Raw genomic sequence first — 22,332 nt, 5'->3', positions numbered from 1 at the left:
AAGTATTTTACTTATAAAGATTGCACTCTACATTGCCCTTTGAGTGACTAGTTGGGTTTTTGATGGTTTTTCCCCCTTTAGTCAGCTTTTTTTAGTAATTTCGGGACTTTCATGCTTGGGATCTCTGGGATGTCGCTAGTTCACATTCTACCCTCTCGTGCAACAATAGAAAAATATATTATAAGAAATGTGAGCAAACAAAAACACACTTCTACTGTCCAATTGCGACTTCGGGCTGTGCGTTTGTGACTGTTTCAAAACATATCACATGAAGGACTCAGACTAAATTTGCATCACTACAGTAGTGGACACTAGACATGCCTTTCCCACTGAATTTATGTTGCCATGTTTCTGCTACATGTAATATTATTTTCTCATGTTGAAATAAATTCAGCAATTTCACTTGTTTTTCCAGGGGTAAACATGACACTAAGGAGGCTATACATTGTGCTGGTGGCACAATTCAATTTTATTGCTTCAAAATCACAGTTTGCATTAATTTGTCAAATGAAATTGAGTTCTAAAGTGAAACATACTTCTTAAATTTCTCAAAAAAAATTGTCCACTCTTGCATTTTATAATACAGCTGATGTGAAAAAAGGCCTAAAACTTGATGAATGCATCAGTTTTTCAAGCCAAAAATGTTACTGAGCATTGATCCATTACAATTGCACGCATATTGCAAAACAGTGCATCCATGTTTAAGAAGGAAAAAAAAAAAACAAAAAAGAAAAACATTGTTAGAGGATTTAGCCATTTTAAAAGGAGATTGGCTATGCACTTCACTTCACTTCTCATCTTCCTCCATGGCAACCTTTCAGTTCCTTTCACCTTTGGAAAGTCATCACCAACAACTGCTCTTGAGTGTTGATGCCCAGATGTGAATTGCTGACTTTGTTCTGTCAACAACTGAGCAATAATAACTGAAACAACTCACCTTAAATTAGAATGTAGGAAGAAGAAGAGAGTTGAACTGTAGGATAATACAAGTAACAAAAATATTGCGGAGAACAGGCCATTCGGTCCACCTTAAGTTATAAGTCAGTTCCTATTCAGCTAACCCCAGCTGAGACTCAGACATCTCCAAAGTATTACTATTCATCACTCTAGTCATTAATTTATTCCACATACGAGTTGTGGCAGAAAAGTAATGAGACTGATTTTTTATTTACCAAAGTTTTTATTTTTTTCAAACATCAATGTTATCCCCTTCAAAGTAGTTCCCTTGGGCAGCTACACACCGATGGAGACGTTGTTCCCACTGTTGGTAGCAGCGCTGGAAGTCTTCAACCGGTATGGTCTTCAGCATGTCCGTTACACTCTTTTGGATGTTTTCTAAAGTCCCGAAATGACGTCCTTTGAGGACATTTTTCAGTTTAGGAAAAAGGAAAAGTCACACGGACTGAGGTCAGGTGAATAAGGGGGCTGGGGAACCACAGGAATGCCTTTTGAGGTCAAAAATTCTGTTATGGAGAGGGCAGTTTTTCGGCACCATTTTGGCACAGACCTTTCACATGTGCAAATGTTCAGTTAAAATTTGATGAACGGTAAATCTGTTCAAATTTAATTGTTCACTCAACACTCTTAATGTTAAACGACGGTCTGATCTCACAAGAGTGTTCACACGTTCGATGTTTTCATTGGTTTTCGAAGTTGAAGTCCTCCCTGAACGGTGTTCCTCTTCAACGTGTTTTCTGCCTTCCAAAAATGATTTGTGCCAGCGAAAAACTTGAGCTCGGGATAAAGAATGTTCCCCATAGGCCTGTTTTAACTTTTCAAACGTCACACTTGCCGTTTAATGGCACAACGTTGCTCCAAATTCCGCTGTTCCATTTTGCGTGACGCACAACCAAAAACACAACTTCGCTAATAGCAGTCACAAAAATCACGTAGTTAACGGAAGGAGTTGAAACTCGCACTGAGCTATGGGAGGATACTGATGCTCTATCAAGGACAACAGCGCAGCGTTGCCAGATCGCTTGCAGTGTTGCCAGTCTCATTACTTTTCTGCCACACCTCGTATATATATTTCTCTCTGTGATGGAAAACTGTGTTTTCTGCGTAACTCACCATATTTTACTTGTGCTCTTGTGTTTTAAAGCAGTGGTTCTCAAAGTGTGGTCCGCAGTCCACCAGTGGTTCCAAAGTATGAGTCAGATGGTCTGCAAAATGATTGTCATGTGTTCACTGTCACCTTTAAATCTCTCAGATATGTTTGTCTGTTATGTAAATACGTAAGAAATGATTTATAACAAGGCTGCTTGCTAATATCGGGACTACTAAATTAATATACTTAGATACATGAGAAATGGCTCTAAAATGATCACCCTGGAGCACACCGTCCAACTTTTGCTTCAATTTCATGCCTTCCTGCTCTGCTCCTGTGTCCTTGTTGTGGTCGCCAAAACTCTCTCACCCTCTCTCATGCATTTAATATGACTTCAACCTCTTCCGTCTGTCCAGCCTAGCCAATCTTTGTCACTGTGCAGGTCAGTCTTCTGCTCCTTTGATGTCAGCCTGGAGAGGCCACATCTGACCGTGGTAGTCCATGCTGCCAGTGACACATGCATCTGGGTCAACAGGCTGTCTGCTCTTAATCGATCTTCATGGCTAAGGGGTTATTATGGTTAAGTGGCAGAAATTTGGGAAACTGCCAGCTGCCATCCTACCAAATTTTGAACACTTCTGTTATGTCTCCATCTTTGTTTAAACTGAAAAGATTCAACTCCTGCAATCTTTGTTCATAGCTCAGACACCGCAGTTCCAGAATCAGTCTACTAGGTCATCTCTCTTCTTTCTCTAGCACTGTTCTATCTTTCTGTTTAATATGAAGTCTAAACATTTGCACAGTATTGCAGGTGAGTCCTCTCAAGTGCACTGTATAAGACATCCTTATGTTTGTACTCCACGCAGGGCGTTATGTTAGCAAACATCTGGGTGGGACGGTGATACAGTGGTAGCGCTGCTGCCTCGCAGTAAGTAGAGCAGTGTTTGTGTCCCAGGTGTTCCCCTTGTTTCCACTTGGGATCTCCAGCTTCCTCCTAAAAACATGCAAGTTAGGTTGATTGCCTAATCTGTGTCTGTGTGTATGTAAGTCTGTTGGCCCTACAATGGACTGGTGTCCTGTCCAGGGATTGTTCTTGTATTGCTGGGAAAGGCTCCAGCTTCCCTGTGACACTGCTCTGGATAAGCAGGTTTGTAAGATGGATGGATAGGTGAAGGTAATTTTTCATACTATGGTGTCTTATTTGTTTAGGCAGGAAGCGTGGTGTAGTATGGTAGTTAAGACTTTCAGTTTCAAACCCTGTGATTGTGGGTTCAAATCCGGCTACTCACACTGTATTATCACAAGCAAGTCACTTCACCTGCCTGTGCTCTAATTAAAACAACAAAAGAAATGTAACCAATTGTATCTCAAATGTTGTGAGTCATCTTGAGTAAAGGCATTGGTCAAATAAGTAAAATAATAATAACATCAGTAGTCCTGGCAATTATTTCTATATACTATCTGGCTATGGAAAATCCATTATGACTTCTAAGTCATTCTCATAAGGTGTACAAGTTGAGTTTGTGTATTCAAATGTAATATTTTTATTTCTTATATATAACACAATATATTTACTTAAATTAAATTTAATCTCCCAAATACTGTCTGTATATGTTCAAGTCTGAATACTGTCCAGTGGTTGGGAGTATGCTCAGATACAGCGTGTTGCCGCACCCGCCACATGACGAATCACCCAGATTAGGAACCATGTGCACCTGTGCAATGGATGACACCTCCGCACGACACTGGGCTCATCACTAATGATTCTAGTGATTCATGGGCATCAATTATTACAACATTAAAACAAATTGGACGAGAACAGGCCATTCAACCCAACAAAGCTCACCAGTCACAGCCACTTAATTCTTACAAAATAACATCAAGTTTTGTTTTGAAGGTCCCTAAAGTACTTTGTCTACCATATTACCCGGTAGCTTATTTCATGTGTCTATGGGTCTTTGTGTGAAGTAAAGAAAGCTTCCTAATGTTTTTGTGAAATATACAATAACAAATTTCCAGCTGTGTCTGTGTGTTCTTGATGAACTCATTTTAAAATAACATTCTTTATCCACTGTACTAATTCCCTTAATAATTTTAAACACTTCAATCATGTCACCTCTTAATCTCCTTTTGCTTAAACTGAAAAGGCTCAGCTCTTTTAATCTTTCCTCATAACTCATCCCCTGTAACCCTGGAAAAGAGCCCAGTTGCTCTTCTCTGGACCTTTTCTAGTGCTGCTATGTCCTTTTTGTAGCCTGGACACCAAAACTGCACACAGTACTCCAGATGAGGCCTCACCAGTGCGTTTTAAAGCTTGAGTATAACACTCCGCACATCGTCCGCACATCATGCTATATGGCCTGACATTCCATTAGCCTTTGTAATGGCTTCTGAAAACTGTGTGGCAGTTTTTAGTGACGAGTCCACTACGACTGCTAAATCCTTCTCATTAGGAGTACTTTTGCTTTTTAGACCTACTCTTGTGTATTCAGACCTAACATATTCCACCTAATTTAGTGTAACCTGCAAGCTTAACAAGCTTTTTGGTTATATTTTTATCAGGATCATTTATATATAGTCTATTTATAACTTACTTACCCTTAAAGTTCCAGGTGGAATTTATTTTATGATTTTATTTTCTTAGACTTTTCAGCAGCTCACATTAATATTCCCCATCCATCCACTGTATAATCTCTTGATTAAGTACCGTTTATTTGGTTTTAGGGTGTGTAGGGTGGCGTGGAGTTTTTTTTTTTAGGTTCATCTGTATATACTGTAATGTGCAAGGCACCTATTGCAATTGCTATGTCTGTCCGTGTGTCCATACGAAACAACTCAGCCCCGTGGAAAAATTTTGTTTAAATGTGGCACACTTACTCTTCAAGGAAATTTCTTGAGTTTTCATTGAGCTGTCCTGAGCATTTTCAAAATTTTTCAAAACCACCAATTGAAAAACACTGGCAGAGTTGTGAGTTTGTCTGTCTGTCTTAAAATGGATAAATGTTCTGTGCGAATTAAGATTAGTTTCCTTTTTCATTTTACCTTGACAGCATTACAGCAACTTATATATATTGCACATATTCTTCTTTTTCACCTCCGATAACCACTACTGATGGTAAACAGAGCCTCAATACAAGTCAGCAAACTACGTGTGTGGGAAGGAAGTCTCTTACTCTGGCTGTTTGAGTGCACAAACAGGATGGCAATCCTCCATTGGCAAGTCCAGTTCTACACATGCAGGACAGCGATGCCCAAATCCAGTTTGGCACACACATAAATCTCAGTATCAGCCAGTTGCTTCTGCTTTATGAAGTCTTCCCTGCAGCTTGAGAACAAATCAAAAAAGAGCAAGTGTATCAGCACCTCAGTCCTCCTGATGCTTTAATTCTTTTTTACAAACCGTAAAAGTATTAACATTCCAGCAGTGAAAACAAAATGTTGTGGCGTTATGCACAAAGCAAGTAAAACACTTGGACAGTATTAACCTTACACTTACCAACCTCACAGCACCGGTATCTGCATATTTTCTCTAATGATAATAAGATTAATCAGGCATTAAACAACTGACAATGGGCTTGATGAGTGGACACACACTACACAAGTGTTCTGGCTTGGGACTTTGAATATCTGGTCACCCTGCAATTTACCATGTCTGCCACATTCACCTGATATGCACAATGGTCAATCTGCCTTTCAAACTTGTAACATTTGTGCCCTCTTCTACACGGTGGTGTGCTGGGGAGGCAGCATAAAGAAAAGGGACGCCTCACACCTGGACAAACTGGTGAGGAAGGCAGGCTCTATTGTAGGCACGGAGCTGGACAGTTTGACATCTGTGGCAGAGCGACGGGCGCTGAGCAGGCTCCTGGCAATCATGGAGAATCCACTGAACAGGATCATCTCCAGACAGAGGAGTAGCTTCAGCGACAGACTGCTGTCACCGTCCTGCTCCACTGACAGACTGAGGAGACCCCACACTATGTGACTCTTCAATTACACCTGGGGGGGGTAAACGTTAATATTATATAAAATAATTGTCTGTCTGTTATACCTTCATTGTTATCACTCTTTAATTTAATTTTTTTTTTTTATCAGTATGCTGCTGCTGGAGTATGTGAATTTCCCCTTGGGATTAATAAAGTATCTATCTATCTATCTATCTATCTATCTATCTATCTATCTATCTATCTATCTATCTATGTGAATAGCTTTGCAAGTTCAATTTCATCAAATTAGAATGGCCAGACATGCTCAAACAAATAAGTAATTACAATTTTTTAAATTAATATTATTTATGCTATGTTAATTACAAATTGTGGAGATTGTGTGATGAATGTTGTTAGTGCATATGCCTCACAAGTTGGGTGTCCGATGGCTGAGAAACAAGATTTGCCCTAACGTTTGCATTACACTGTGTGTGTATATGTACATTCTTTTAAAGATCTTCTGCAAAAAGCCAACCCCTGGGGACAAATAAAGATCTATCTATCTATCTATCTGTTATATTGTACCTTACATATCTATCTATCTATCTATCTTATCGGCAAAAGATCAGCATTGAACACTGAGGTAACTTTTTTTTTTTTTTGAATGGAGAATGTCTGAAGGCACAAATCCTGATAAAACAGTACAGCTAATTACCAGTATGATGAGGACAACCAATAGATTAAAAATTATTTTTAGTATAAGTTGCTTGATTGATCAAGGGGAGGTGACATTTAGACATTAAACGTGAAACCGTCAATGCAACAGCAACAAGGGTGACAGAAATGAAATGGAATAAAAGTCACTTTTTTCTTTAAAAATGAATTTAATTAAAAGGAAAATGTATTGATAACAAACACTGGTCTAAAAAGTCAAATTTTTCCAAGGGGACTGTCCAAGGGAGTAGGAATACCTGGGAAAGCTGGCTATAAAGCAGCCCCGTGATCTGCGTGGGTGCAAGACACATTAGACAGCACTTCAATTGCATCTCCTTGTTGAAGAGGCCAATCGTCCATGGATGTATGGCCAGTGGGAAGCCGTGCATGTGGACCATTGCCTTGGGTCTACTCATGGAGCAGGGAGAGCGGAGTGGGGCAGAGGCGGCCACGTGTGTGCGTAAACAAATCAGCTGAAAGAGCTTGTCATCTTTGAGAAAAGAACTGGGTGGCGGATGAGGCACTGAAAATGCCAACGGTCCTTTTTTGGGTGCACTCACCAGCTATCAGTGAAGGGAGGTTAATTCCATTCCACAGTCTCTTGTACCCCACCCAGATTATTATAGTATCTCTTTGTCTGTGTATATTTATCTATCCATATATATATATATATATATATATATATATATATATATATATATATATATATTATACATCACTAAACTTTTAAAAACTTGCATGACATGAATGTATCCATCCATTCATTCATTCATTGTTTTAACTGTCTCAAACCCGTTCATAGCCGCCGGAACCAACATATGTACAGAAATCTTCTCGGACAGCGCTCTCCTCTCACATTCACGCGCACATGCACTAGGTTAATATTCGGCGGTTCTACGGTAGATCTTACTGTAAAGCTATTGTTGGTATCATCCACTTGATTTTATTTAAATTGAGCCCGGTTACGCGGCAACACTCACTTCTTCTTTTGGGAATACGTTAATGTAAAAGTACGAAAACGCATAATTTAAGAATCCTTTAAAAATAAAACCAGAGAAAAGTTTCGCATGTGGCAAAGCAAGCATAACACTAAGCTGTAGATTGTTCAAAAAGTGACAGATTTGTAACTTAATGGTCATTTCATCTTTCCTTCTACAACTCGTTACAGCTAAAAGTCTCGCGTAATTTCGAGATACCGTAACCCAAGTTCATGTGAGATCTCGCAATGTCTCGTGCCCTAAACGTGTCCGTTTATGAATGCATTGTTAGTTATCGCGAGGCTTAGCAGACAGTGACGTCGCGTATCGTGCGAGGATTCATGGCGGAATCTGTGATACTGGTAAAACCAAATAATATCATTTTTATATTTATTTTGTTGCTCGTGCATTTGTTAAAGGTTTGTCTGTTATAAATAATCCAGAAGAATAAAAAAATGGCGATCTGGACCCGACTTGAGAAGGAAGGGTTAATTGGAAAAGGGAACGAATATTGCTAACCGACGTTGCATGGCGGGCTGCAAGGAATAGAAGCGAGTGAACCGCGCTGCTCTCCAGAATCAAGCTGAGGGCCTAGGCCAGCATTTCTTTTGTGTAAAGCTTAATCGTATCTAGAAATCATCTGGGCGACTCCTAAATCTTAGTATTTGTGTTTTTAGTGGCAGCTACTACTCTTGCAATCTTCATGATGCCTTTGTTGTTCTTATATGTTTTACGTGGTTCACAATCGGTGAAGTTAAACTGTTGCAGTGCATCGCTGAGATTAAACTTTAGCTAGTTAGGTAGTTTTTTAATTTTTTTTTTTATTTATTATTGATGCGAATTGCACAGAACCTAGTTAAAATATCTGATTTAATTTATACATCCACAAGCTGGTAGCTATCACAGTGATCCCGACAGTAACTTTTTATCAATAACTAATGAGTGAACTATTTTTTTTTTTATGTAACATAATGCTTTTGGCCTTGGGTGTCAGATTGAATGCTAGAAAATGTAAACACTTGTTACACAAAAAGACATATTTTATACATCCACTAGCTGGTAGCATTTCCAAGTGATCATTACAGTAACGTTTTATCAATAACTAATGAGTGAACTATTTTTTTGAATGTAACATAATGCTTTTGGCCTTGGGTGTCAAATTGAATGCTAGAATATAGAAACACTTGTTACACGAAACAATCTCTGTGGTGATAACAATCTGACTTAATTTTCCATGTGCTTTCCCTTTTTAGGCACATCGAGAAGTTTTAAAACATATTTAGATAATTACGTTTGGAAGGTCATGCGTATGAATTGCCTTACCATGAAAAGCATTCTAGGGAGGTATTTGCCTGTTAAATGCAACCTTTAATATTTTGTTAAAATAGCTTAATTTGCCTGAACAGACCCCCTTGCCTCATACTTTTATTACTAGGTGGAACAAAAGTACAATGAGAACCGAAAAAGAGTGTTTCCATATATTGAATACAATTGTCACCATCCACTGATAATTTTTCATTTTAAAATCTACAGGCTTAGTCAGCGTTACATAAAGTTGCTGTTGGTTTTAGGGTTGAGAAATACTGCTACTAAGATTTAAATATTTGTTCTTATTTATTTAAACTTGGAAGGATTGTGAGTTACTCAATAATCAAGTTTGACTTTTTTTTCCTCCATAGACACTTTGAACTGTAAAGAAAACTCTTTCGTTTATTTTCCACTGGGCAGCAAGCTACAGAAGCCGAACTGAAGATCAGGGAATAGGTGAGGGGTTTACATCTGTTTCATTTTTACTTTTAGACCTATGTCACGTGCCATACTTTTGCTTGTCAACACGGAAAAGTTGTTGTAACTGCATTGCCAAATATTAAGTTGATAGAGATTTGTGCATAGTATACAATCTTTAAACTTATAGTAAACTTACAGTGAATTGAAATCAATTACAGATATGGATAACCCATCATTTTTATATGTAGCAGAAAAATAAGACTATGGTTTTTCTAATAACAATTTTGGGTGTTTCTGAAGGGTATGAAATACCATTTGTGCCAAAATGAAATAAATAAAATGACTGTTATGAAATAATCACATTCAAATGTATTGGTCTGTATATAAAATATATATGTGTAAATATACTATTTCTGTATGTATATGAGTCAATAAATAGTGAAAAATGCCTAATGAAAGAAACATTTATTATGAAAAAGTATCCAATTATTATGAAATAGTGTCTTTTACATTGGCTTAAATTTTACTTTCCTTACAGTCAGTTATTTCAGAGTTTATTTCAAAATAGCTTTATTTTTAAATAATGTTTTTATTCCACAATGCATTCCACCCCCAACCCCCAAGTTGCTGTTTTAATGTTTATTTTCATGTTGGCTTCATCACTTGTCAATCCCTATTTCTTTTGGTTAATCTTTTGTTGTCAATTACTTTGCTTCATTGTAGGCATCTATCCATCCATTCATCCATCCTCTTCCGCTTATCCGAGGTCGGTTGCAGGGGCAGCAGCTTGAGCAGAGATGCCCAGACTTCCCTCTCCCCGGCCACCACTTCTAGCTCTTCCGGGAGAATCCCAAGGTGTTCCCAGGCCAGCTGGGAGACACAGTCTGTCTAGTGTGTCCTGGGTCTTCCCCGGGGCCTCCTCCCAGTTAGACATGTCCGTAACACGTCTCACAAGGGAGACGTCCAGGAGGCATCCTGATCAGATGCCCGAGCCACCTCATCTGATTCCTCTCGATGCAGAGTAGCAGCAGCTCTAAGCCCCTCTCGGATGACTGAGCTTCTCATCTTATCTTAGAGGGAAAAGCCCAGACACCCTGCGGAGGAAACCCATTTCAGCCGCTTGTATTCGCGATCTCGTTCTTTCGGTCACTACCCATAGCTCATGACCATAGCTGAGGGTAGGAACGTAGATCGACTGGTAAATTGAGAGCTTTGCCTTACGGCTCAGCTCCTTTTTCACCACAACAGACCAATGCAGAGCCCCCATCACTGCGAATGCCGCACCGATCTTCCTGTCGATCTCACGCTCCATTCTTCCCTCACTAGTGAACAAGACCTCGAGATACTTGAACTCCTCAGGGGACTCTGTCAGACGTTCCCAGCAGACCCTCACAACACATTTGGGTCAACCAGGCCTGACCGGGATCCTCCCCCACCATCGAAGCCAACTCACCACCAGGTGGTGATCAGTTGACAGCTCCGTCCCTCTCTTCACCCGAGTGTCCAAGACATGTGGCTACAAGTCTGATGACGTGACCACAAAGTCGATCATTGAACTGAGGCCTAGGGTGTCTTGGTGCCAAGTACACATATGAACACCCCTGTCCTTGAACATGGTGTTCGTTATAGACAATCCGTGATGAGCATAGAAATCCAATAACAAACACCGCTTCGGTTCAGATCGGGGGGTTTGTTGTATCTTTTGGGGGGGTTCATTCCTCCCAATCTTCCAGGTCTCACTGTCATTGCCCATGTGAGCATTGAAGTCTCCCAGCAGAATGAGGGAGTCCCCAGAAGGTTTGCCCTCTTGCACCTCCTCCTGGGACTCCAAAAAGGGTGGGTACTCCAAACTGATTTTCAGCGCATACAACAGTTAGGACCGCCACCCCACCAGAAGTTGAAGGGAGGCTACCCTCTCGTCTATTCGGGTGAACCCCAATAAACAGGCTCCAAGTCGTAGGGCAATAAGTGTGCCCACACCCACTTGGTTGCCTCTCACTGGGGGGCAACTCCAGAGTGGTAGAGTATCCAGGCCCTCTCAAGGAGATTGGTTTGCAGAATCCAAACTGTGTGTTGAGGTGAGCTTGACTATATTTAGCTGGAACCTCTCAACCTCACGCACTAGCTTAGTCTCCTTCCCCTTCAGAGAGGTGACATTCCACGTCCCAAGAGCCAGCTTCTGTAGCTAAGAATTGGACCGCCAAGGTCCCCACCTTCGACCACCCCCCAACTCACACTGCACCCAACCTCCTTGGCCCCTCCTACAGGTGGTGAGACCATGGGAAGTGGGACCCACGTTGCCTCTTTGGGCTGTGCATAGGTTGCTTTTATGCAGTCATTTAGCCCATCCAAAAAAGCAGACAGTTGACCACAATGTTATGCTATTTTAAGACTAATACACAATGCATAATATTTTTGTTGATTAAGATCAATTGAGTACCATATTCGCACAGGAGGTCACCTGGAATTTCTAGCCTTGGATTTCCTGCATTAATGCATGCCTGTAGCCCTTTTTGTACAGGACTAAAAGTACAGAAATCTTATAATAATTACTTTAATCCCATCCAAATACAGTTTTAAACAACTAATGACTTCATGAATGCCACCATTTTAAGGAGCATGTCTCTGTCTAAGAATTTCTAATGTATCCACAACTTGTTTTAAAATAGCATCGTGTGTCAATGATCTTTTCTATTCAAACTAACCTATCTTTTAACTGCCTCTGCATGTTTGCAAGTTGAAATGCAATTAGCGCTTACATTCTTTGGCAGCCTAGTGTCCGCATTCAGGGAAAAATAATCAACAGCGTCTCTGGTCCTCCTTACATGGAGTTTGCAAGTCCTGGTCTCCTTACTGCAAACTATCACTGCACCACATGGCATTAAAAGTGCTGTTTGGAAAAGTTGCATTGTGAAATAAAAACATTCCTTGAAAATAAGACCATTTTAAAAAGTAACTATAATTTTAAACCAAAATTAAATGTATTTCATAATTAAGTGATTTATTTCATCACAGTTGATTTATATATCATACTACTGTAGCATATGATTATTTCATAATTGCCTTTTTATTTCATTTTGGCAGAAATGGTATTACATTAAAAGGGTATAATGCATGGCATTTCTAAAGCAAAACACTTGTTTGTAATTTGTTTAATGGTTTGTGAGGTTCAAGTCATTGTCCTTAAACTCTAAGGAGAAACTTTTTTTTTTCTCTTTTTTTCTCCTTATGTGTCTTTTATACTTTAGAACCATATCACTTGACTGTTCTAAATTTCCAAAGTCAATGGCAGAACTAATTGGGTTCAAACCTCCTTAAAGGGGCTGTGCGCCACCCAGGAAGTTCATAAGTCCAGGTACTGGGGTTTTATTTTGTGTTTTAGAATAAGGCTTTTGCATATCCTTTACCTGGTAAATTTCAACAATATTTCGGTGAGTTATTGTGCAAAAATATGTTTACTTGGAGCCTGTTTTTTCTAAAGCTGTCATATCAGCTTCACCATTTGTGACTGTAATTTAAATATAAGAAGCACAATTAAGCTTTTTTTTTTTTTTGGCAAGTAATTTACTTATTCAGTTGACTTGTTAATTATTGTTCATATTTATTTCATACAGGTGAATTAGCAGTGCAGAGCTTCTCACTACTGCCTCACAATACCAGTGTCCTGGGCTCTAATCCTAAACCTGATCAATTGTCCTTATGGAGTCTATATGTTCTCCCTGTGTGTTCTAGGGTTATCACTTCTCTTTTCAAAAGTCAGTTATGGTTAATTAGTGATGAGAGAGAATGTGTACTACACAGTAGGGTTGTCAGGATAACAACGTTTCAGATTGATCTGTGATTTCAAATAGTACTCGTATTCAATGCCATGTTCGATGCCCAGTACAGTATTTTATTCAACTCAGTAAAAAGCATATGTAAATAAATTGCAATTCTGTTTGCAAAAAGTCTATGCTGCTGAAAACTAATGATAGAAATTTTAGTAAATAAATCCAGATACTTCAAAAAGTTCAATCTTTTGTAAAAGGTAAGAAAAAAGTTCCGTAAACCAAAAAAGTAAAGAGGTTTAAATCTAAGTCAACTGATTTTTTTTTTTAATACATTGATGAAAACAAATACTGTTTCTCACATAGTGCAATTAAATGTTGAAAATGTTATTAAATGTTTATTGAATAAGTAAGCAGTTATTTGTACACAATATGCATTACATTTTTAAATAATCATTCAAGTAGAACATTAATGTGGTCTTTTTTTAACTGTGTTGTTTAGAAAATTAACACAGAGAGAGAGAGGTTAGGATCCCAGATTAGGACCCGAGTGCAGCCATGCAATGGGTGACACCTCAGCACCACACTACTTCAGATGGAATGGAACACTGTGACTTTTTTATGGTGGCTGGAGTGCCAATTCTGCCACCAACCCCCGGCAGGTTGGAGATTAACGTCATACCCAAAAGATGGAGCAGTTGCAGGTTAAGGGCCTTGCTCAAGGGCCCAACGAAGTAGAATCACTTTTGGCATTTACGAGATTTGAACTGGCAACCTTCCGTTCGCCAGTGCAAATCCCTAGCCTCAGAGCCACCACTCCGCCCTATATACTTTAAATACATTTAAAAGTGTTGCATAAATGCACGCTGCATTTTTCTGTGTAAATAAACTGCAATGTCTTTGTAACTTCCAAATTTTTTGCAAGAAATACTAGCATGTCAAATGCTCTTCCAAGATGCTTACTGTTGTTGGGCTGTAAATGAGCCCTGACGTACTAAATACAAGCTCTGAAGTACACCTGGAACATTATGACTACATGGAGGAGTCACGCCACTCTCTATACAATTGAGCACTAAAAGCTTATGCACCTTACATTATATAGTAAGTGTAATGAAATACAAGCCCCCTGGACACCAAAGGGGGAATGCCCCACAAACCAAGGGGGACTTTCCTGTCTAGGACTTCATATGGGTTTTGACTGTCACTGCCTTTAAGTGTTTGACTAAATGGATTGTTTTAGCCACTTTAGTCGGTATTGTGCAGTAGCAAAGCTTGCGTACGGGCTTATATGTTACCTTGTTTTTTTCCATCCCCATTTGCCACAAGCAGCAAAGTAATCACAGACAACACTCTGGCTGTCCTCTTTATCATTTAAGTGTGCTAGTGAAAGCTCTGAAGCCACGTAAGTTGCTGTGTTAACAACTTTTAGTTTGTATAAAGAGGGCTGCATATCTAGCCAAATTGAAGTAATTTAAAATCAGTAGTTTTGAATACGCTGTTACACAGTATCTATAGTTTTGCAATATTGCTAAAGGCCTTTATAGGCTGTCTAATATTCCACAGCTTGCATTTTTGTTTCTTTTTCTTGACTAGCTGAAATACCCAGTGTTGCCTTGGAGGAAAGTGAAGTGTTTTTTTTTTTTTTTGTTTTGTTTTTTAATTGTTTGATTAACAAACAATGAAGACTCATCAGTGTGCTCTTACGGTCTTTTATGTATGTTATCATTCAGTTAATGCTCAGAACTGGCAAACTCTATTTAAATTCAGAAGCAACAGAGTGTGGTGGTGCTCAAACATAAAGAACTAGCCAACCCGCAGTGTACCATACCCCGCATAATCAGGCCGGTTTTTTAATGATTTTTAAGCACAGGGAGAACATTAACATTTGAAAAATCGGTAATGTAATAAATCAGCAAGAAACGCAACATTGTAACAATGCACGGAACGAACCAACACACAATCGTCTGTGCGGCACTCGCTTGCGGAGGGTGGAACGGGAGGAGAGAAGGACGTCCACTTCGCTCCCTCCGTCATGCTAGTCTGCTGATTTCTCGTCCAATATGCACTGCCTGCTCATGTGCCCACCTCCAACTCGTCACTCGAGTCGTCGTCGTCTGCACAGTCCAGATGCACCTGTGACTCACGTAGACTTTTCATTGCTCTGTGCGGTTTTGGCTGCCTTTCTATATATAATCAACCAAGACACCCGACCACGGTGGTAGGGGGGTGTGTACAAAGTGCAGGAGTATCTAAGAAGACGCATGTTTGTCGCGGATGCGAATTACTGTATGTAGCGTGTAAAACAGTTTGCTATGGTGCACGCGGTCGTGCGTCGTAACCGAAAAACTCGGTTTTTAAAGACTGCTTACTTCATTGTGTATACGACTATAGGTTAATGAAAAGATGTAACTCTGGAGAGGGCAACATACAATACAGCGTTTTACATGCTGCATACAGCGATTCACATCCACGACAAAGATGAATCTTCTTAGATGGTGCTGTCGCGTCCACCCACACTCTCAAAGCACACACACTGCCTGGTCATGTGCCCGCTCGTAAGAGCAACTAACAGAGACCCCTCACAAACTGCTCTACACGTTGCATACAGCGATTCACATCTACGGCAAACTGTTTTACACACTGCATAAAGCGATTCACAGCCACGACATGATTTTTCTTAGATGGTCCTGTCACGTCCATCCTCGCACTCGAAGCATACACATTGCCTGGTCATGTGCCCGGTCGCAAGAGCAACTGATGGGAAACCCCTCGGAAACTGTTTTACACGCTTCGTACAACAATTCACATCCGCAACAAACAAACTGTTTTACAGTGGGTACGGAAAGTATTCAGACCCCCCCTTCAATTTTTCACTCTTTGTTATATTGCAGCCATTTGCTAAAATCATTTAAATTAATTTTTTCCCTCATTAATGTACACACAGCACCCCATATTGACAGACAAAAAAAAAGAATTTTTGAAATTGTTGCCGATTTATTAAAAAAGAAAAACTGAAATATCACATGGTCCTAAGTATTCAGACCCTTTGCTCAGTATTTAGTAGAAGCACCCTTTTGAGCTAATACACCCATGAGTCTTCTTGGAAAAGATGCAACAAGTTTTTCACACCTGGATTTGGGGATCCTCTGCCATTCCTCCTTGCAGATCCTCTCCAGTTCTGTCAGGTTGGATGGTAAACGTTGGTGGACAGCCATTTTAGGTCTCTCCAGAGATGCTCAATTGGGTTTAAGTCAGGGCTCTGGCTGGGCCATTCAAGAACAGTCACAGAGTTGTTGTGAAGCCAGTCCTTCGTTATTTTAGCTGTGTGCTTAGAGTCATTGTCTTGTTGGAAGGTAAACCTTCGGCCCAGTGTGAGATTCTTAGCACTCTGGAGAAGGTTTTTGTCCAGGATATCCCTGTACTTGGCCGCATTCATCTTTCCCTCGGTTGCAACCAGTAAGTTCTATCTTGGAGTTTGCTAAAAGACACATGAATGACTCTGAGATGGTGAGAAATAAGATTCTCTGGTCTGATGAGACCAAGATAGAACTTTTTGGCCTTAATTCTAAGCGGTATGTGTGGAGACAACCAGGCACTGCTCATCGCTTGTCCAATACAGTCCCCACAGTGAAGCATGGCGGTGGCAGAATCATGCTGTGGGGGTGTTTTTCAGCTGCAGGGACAGGACGACTGGTTGCAATCGAGGGACTTAAACCCAATTGAGCATCTTTGGAGAGACCTAAAAATGGCTGTCCACCAACGTTTACCATCCAACCTGACAGAACTGGAGAGGATCTGCAAGGAGGAATGGCAGAGGATCCCCAAATCCAGGTGTGAAAAACTTGTTGTATCTTTCCCAAGAAGACCCATGGCTGTATTAGCTCAAAAGGGTGCTTCTACTAAATACTGAGCAAAGGGTCTGAATACTTAGGACCATGTGATGTTGCAGATTTTTAAAAAAAGAAAAAATTGAAATAATTTCAAAAATTCTTTTTTTTGTCTGTCAATATGGGGTGCTGTGTGTACATTAATGAGGGAAAAAATTTATTTAAATGATTTTAGCAAATGGCTGCAATATAACAAAGAGTGAAAAATTGAAGGGGGTCTGAATACTTTCCGTACCCACTCTACACGCCGCATACAGCGATTTACATGCCTCTTCTTAGATAGTCCTGCCGTGTCGTCTGGTGCCTCTGTGTGAACCGGTCAGGCACAGAGAAGGTGAGCTGCTGAGAGAGCATCTCGACTGTTGCAGGGCCTGCATTGGTGAAGCAGGTGAGACGGTAATGAAACAGAGGCACAGGGCTTATTGGTTTTTAAAGACTGCTTCCTTCGTTGTGTTTTAACCTCAGTTTTAAAGGATTGTTTTAAGGATCCCATGGGATACCCCTCGCAAACTGTTTTACACGCTGCATATAGCGATTCACTTCTGCGAGAAACATGCCTCTATGTACAGGCAACGTGGCTCAGAGCTGCATGTGGACTCTACGATAGACGAACATAAATGACGCTGTTTTTCCTGTGTCATTGCGTCCGAGTTGGTGGGCGTGGTTCTGCGAGTTGTCATCGTATCCAATGGTCTTAGAGTTGGTGGGCGTGGCTCCTTCCTGCATGCACCATGGGCGTCTTACTTGTCGGCGGCTTAGTGAATCCACGCCCCTTCCGGTGTGCTTTCCATGGGTGTCTTGCCTTAGTGAATTATACTGTATATATAGATGCTGGCAGTCACCTCCAGTTCGCCCTCTGGTGGTCATTCTGAGTGTCAGCTGGATGATAACATGCATACAAGACCTTAATATCAACCCCAGCCAACTAAGGAGGTGGTGGGTTAGGTTTGATTTCAGCCTACAGTATTTTTTGTCAAAGAATGAGAAATGTGTACCAAGTTTCATGAAAATCTTTTTAGCCATTCGAAAGTGATGCTGGAGCATACATACCTACACACATACATTGACTTTATTTATTTATTTACACTGTTTCCAGTGTAATATTTGTGCATAATAACCTCTTTTTTCTTTATTAATAACCCTTTTTTTTTTTTTTGAGATGGTAACCACACACATTTGTGGGCTTCACGGCTATTTGAAGTAGAGTAAAAAAATAAGAGGTATGATACATGCAAATTTATGGAGCGGCTAGTATCCTACTTTTTTTCCTGCAGTAGAAAAATAAAATCATGCAAGTGTTGTGTTGCCATTATGCCTGTAAAACATAGTACAAGTCCTTCAGACTCTCAGTCCAACTGTGCAAAGTCAGTGATTCAGTCTAGTGATAAAGTAAGGGTGTTAGATAAACTTGGTGCCGGAATGTCGGTAGCCACGGCCAGCTGGCTAGAGACAATGAGGCTGCTGATCCTATCATCAATCTCAGCCTCAAGGTTAAACATCAGCTCGCCTCTGCTATGATCCCATACTCTAAGACCCTTAAGGATTTCAAGCAGCACACAAAGCAGACTTTGCTGAATGATCACTTCAAGCCGGTGCGTCCTTAACAATCTCCATCTCCCAACTGTGAAGGTTGTGTCAGGGAATGCCAAGACTGGTGAGGTCTCAACAACAGCTAGTGTTTTTTTTTTTGTTTTTTTTTTTTTAATTGAGATGTCAGCACAAAAGGTCACAGAATTTTAGAGATTGACTAGCAAGAAAGTTTTTTATGGGTTATGTCACGGTTACTGGTTTATGTAAAGAGCATATTATCAGAAATAATGTTTTGTTGCAAAGAATTCTGTGAGAAGTGTGTTTTGAAGTGATCTCTATCCAAAGATTACAGATTTCGGTGGTTGTGGGAATCTAACCCCCATTTCCCATAGGTTCAATGTATTAAGTCACTTTGACTTTTATGCCATTTTCTAGAAACCTTACCTCTGCAAATGTAGAGGATTGATTGTATTAAATAAAGTTGGTTTAGAAAAAGAATGAAACAGAGAGGCTGCTTTTCTCTGCTTATCTCCAGTATGCACCCCTCCACCAAATTTCCCAATATGAAGGGGTAAATGCATTGAATAAAAGTCTGGAACAGTAACACAGTGCTTGAGGTTGGTTTTCTCTCAGATCCAATATATTGTGATCACATCCATTACGTAGTTATTGTCTGTGTGCAGCTGACACACTCTCACTGTGTCTTTATGGATCTTCTTTTGATATATCCAAAGAAGTGCTTATGACTATGGCCCTCCAATGGGTTGAAGCCCTATCCAGTTTGGTTTCTATTCTTGTAATCCTAGATTATGTCTAAAATTTCCCATCATGTGCATGATGTTTTGTTTTGAAGCATGATTAGGTAACTGGCTTATTCTTTCACTATGCTAAGGGAGCTACTTGGCTTTTTTTTTCTTTTGTTGTCCACAGCCATATCAGGCCTGGTCCCATCTTGCCTGTCTTCTTTCTGTCCGTTTTTTTACATCATTATTTAATCATGGGTAGTTTGTGTATGTAGTACTGTGTCTTTCATTTAGGTTTTTAACTGCTTAACTGGCTTTTTGTTTTTGTTCTCTATTACTCCTAGAACAAGTGCATTTCTCTTCAGTAGTGTCGCTCCTTCTTAGATTTACATCATGTAGGTTTACAGAGTAATTTAACCATCGGCGGTGTGCAGCTTCACTACTTGCGGATTATATTCATAATAAACAGTTGCAGTTTGTGTTGTTGCTCATACTAGGGAGCGGAACAGCTTGATAAAAGTGGTGAGTTATTCTGCCAGAGAATGTCTGAGAAGAGTAAACTTTGCCTGATAAATGGTTTAGACAGTGCATTGCATCTTATCTCAGCCCTGTCTTTTCTGTCCAGGGAACTTGGATATTCCACTTTCATACAAACATCCACTGCTTGTTTCATATTTTTTTCTTGCAAGGTACCACAACAATGTACAATTCTGACTCACTGAAGTAAACAAGCAGCAAATGTATTTTTTCCATGTCTGGCCCATGTGAACAAGGGTTTTTTTTGCCCATTTAAATGCTCAGTATTTTGTGATGTGGATGTTTTGCTTTAATTTGTGTCTCCTATCATAGTTTGCAGAAATTGTGATATATAGTTGGCAGTGGAAACATTGGTATATGTTGCAGCCAGTGGCACAAGAAACAGGCCATTGGTAGAGGGAAGATTAGATTCAATACATACCAGCAAATTTTTGAAGAGAACATTATACCATCTGTAAAAAAGAAAAAAAAGTTGTAGTTAAGAGGATGGGTCCTACAACAAGATAAACACATCTCAAAATCTACCGTGGATTGCTTCTAGAGGCACAAGCTGGTGGTATTGCCATGGCCCTCACAGTCCCCGGGCCTCAACATCATTGAAAAATCTGTGGGTAGATCTCAAAAAAGCAGTGCATACAAGCCCAAGAATGCTGAACTAGTAGCCTTTTTCCATGATGAATGGACAAAAATACAAATAAGAATTAAAAAAACCTTTAGCTGACTATAAAAAGTGTTTACAAGCTATGATACCTGCCAATGGGGGTGTTAGTAAGTACTCATCATGTCAGGAGCCAAAATGTTCTGGAGATATTCATGACATTATAAGCTAACTTTAGTATAAAAAAATATCTGTATTTATTATTTAATTTAAAATATTATAATCATTCATAACATAGTAATTTTTCATTTCAGGGATAGCATACGTAAAATATAGAACTGTAAAAGAACTTTAAAATATGAGGACCATTTCTGTGCAACCTATATTTAGGGGAGATAGTCATTCAAAGTCATAAATTCATCACCCAATATGTTCAGACTTTATCTTAAAGTCTTAAATCTTTATCACCCTTAATATTAATCCAAGACAATTTCAGTTCAATGTGTTACTGATCTGAGCAAATCAGCATGTCAAGTTTCATTAAAATCTGTGACGATGATGTTCAAAAGTGTGATGATTTGACATGGAATTACTCAGCGTTGTTGTTCAAAAGCCTCTGAAGTTACATTTTTGCAAGTCTGCCTTCTCTAAATATTACTCTGGGCTAAATCAAGGTCCATCACAAAGACCACTTTCACTCACGTGCAGTGGCAATTAACATAACCTAGATTTAAAATATATATATATATAAATTATTTTTTTTTTTTTTTGCTTGAGCTTGTCTGGCCATAGTTATTTTCATGAAATGGGACTTAAAAAGCTATTCAGTTCTGATTTTGAAAATCCCAAGCCTAGACACTTGTGTAGCGTGTTTGCCCACGCATAAAGCTCATCCTCATCCATCATCCTTTTTAGCGAGGGATTGGGGAAAGGGGGACATTTTCACAAATGAACATGATTCCACGCAGTGCTTGAAGTGGAAACAAATGAAAGTACTGTGTTTTTGTCTGCTTCTTTGTTATTGTCATTCTGCTGTTCAAATATCCTAATCAACCTTTCCCCGTCAGTCTTGACCATGCTATTATACATATAATTGCATCGGATTGGGAGCTGTGGTATGAGAGGGGCCACATACAGTAAAATTCACTGTTCTAAATATGTTGTGAGGAAATTTGTTTCAACATAGTAATATTTTATTAGGTGAGCAGCCTGTTAAAACCCAGACATTTTAATATTCTTCAGTTTAGAAATTGGAACTTTCCCTGTAACTTGGACGTCTTGCCACCCTTATAAATTATAGCAACAGTGAAATAGTAAATGATGATAATCTGTAAACTTGATTTAATATTGGGTAAATAGCACTAACTGTTTATTTGCTTTGTGCAAAGTGGCCTACACGTCACAGAATCTAGATAACTCTTTGGTTTCCTTACTTGCATTTTATTCTTTTACGGATGTAGAATACATCATTATAAAATCTTTGTGTAGCAAACAAGGATATATTTTCAGACTGAATGATAAATACACGGACATTAAATTTAATAAGTATAGATAAGCAAAGAAAATTAAAATGGTAGAGTGTGGCTGGTATATAGTCTTAGCACACACTACAGTAGAATCGGGTTCAGTACAGTGATTGCTAAGAAGTTTAACTAAAGTATAGTTACAGGCAGATTTAAATGCATAAAAGCAGTACATAGTTGTGCAAAATTTGAATGAGACTTTAACAAACAAAGTAGAAGCCATTTAGCTCAATGAGTATTCAACCAGAGCTGCAAAATGCTAACAAATGGTGGATGATATAAATGTATAGGAGCTGAAGTCCAATGAGAAGTAATTATGCTTTTAATCTGAGCTGGAGATCCTAGAGAAAGCAGC

General features: G+C 39.4%; 1 protein-coding gene across 3 annotated transcripts in view; it reads left to right on the top strand.

Annotated features, from left to right (window-relative positions):
* Nucleotides 1-7,940: 7,940 nt before the first annotated feature.
* The window catches only part of puf60b (poly-U binding splicing factor b), a 64,951-nt gene continuing 50,559 nt past the window's right edge, over nucleotides 7,941-22,332 (top strand). For 2 of the 3 annotated variants that reach the window (XM_039753732.1, XM_039753730.1), the window contains exons 1-3: nucleotides 7,941-8,026; nucleotides 9,344-9,428; nucleotides 12,641-12,747. The gene's annotated coding sequence lies outside the window, so the exon portion shown is untranslated. The remainder of the gene's footprint in view (nucleotides 8,027-9,343; nucleotides 9,429-12,640; nucleotides 12,748-22,332) is intronic. The other variant, XM_039753731.1, reaches the window with a different exon arrangement.

Source organism: Polypterus senegalus, chromosome 5 (genome assembly GCF_016835505.1).
Source record: "Polypterus senegalus isolate Bchr_013 chromosome 5, ASM1683550v1, whole genome shotgun sequence".
Lineage (NCBI taxonomy): Eukaryota > Metazoa > Chordata > Cladistia > Polypteriformes > Polypteridae > Polypterus > Polypterus senegalus.
Note: the sequence above shows the minus strand (reverse complement) of the source record. Positions and strands in the feature narration are given on the sequence as shown.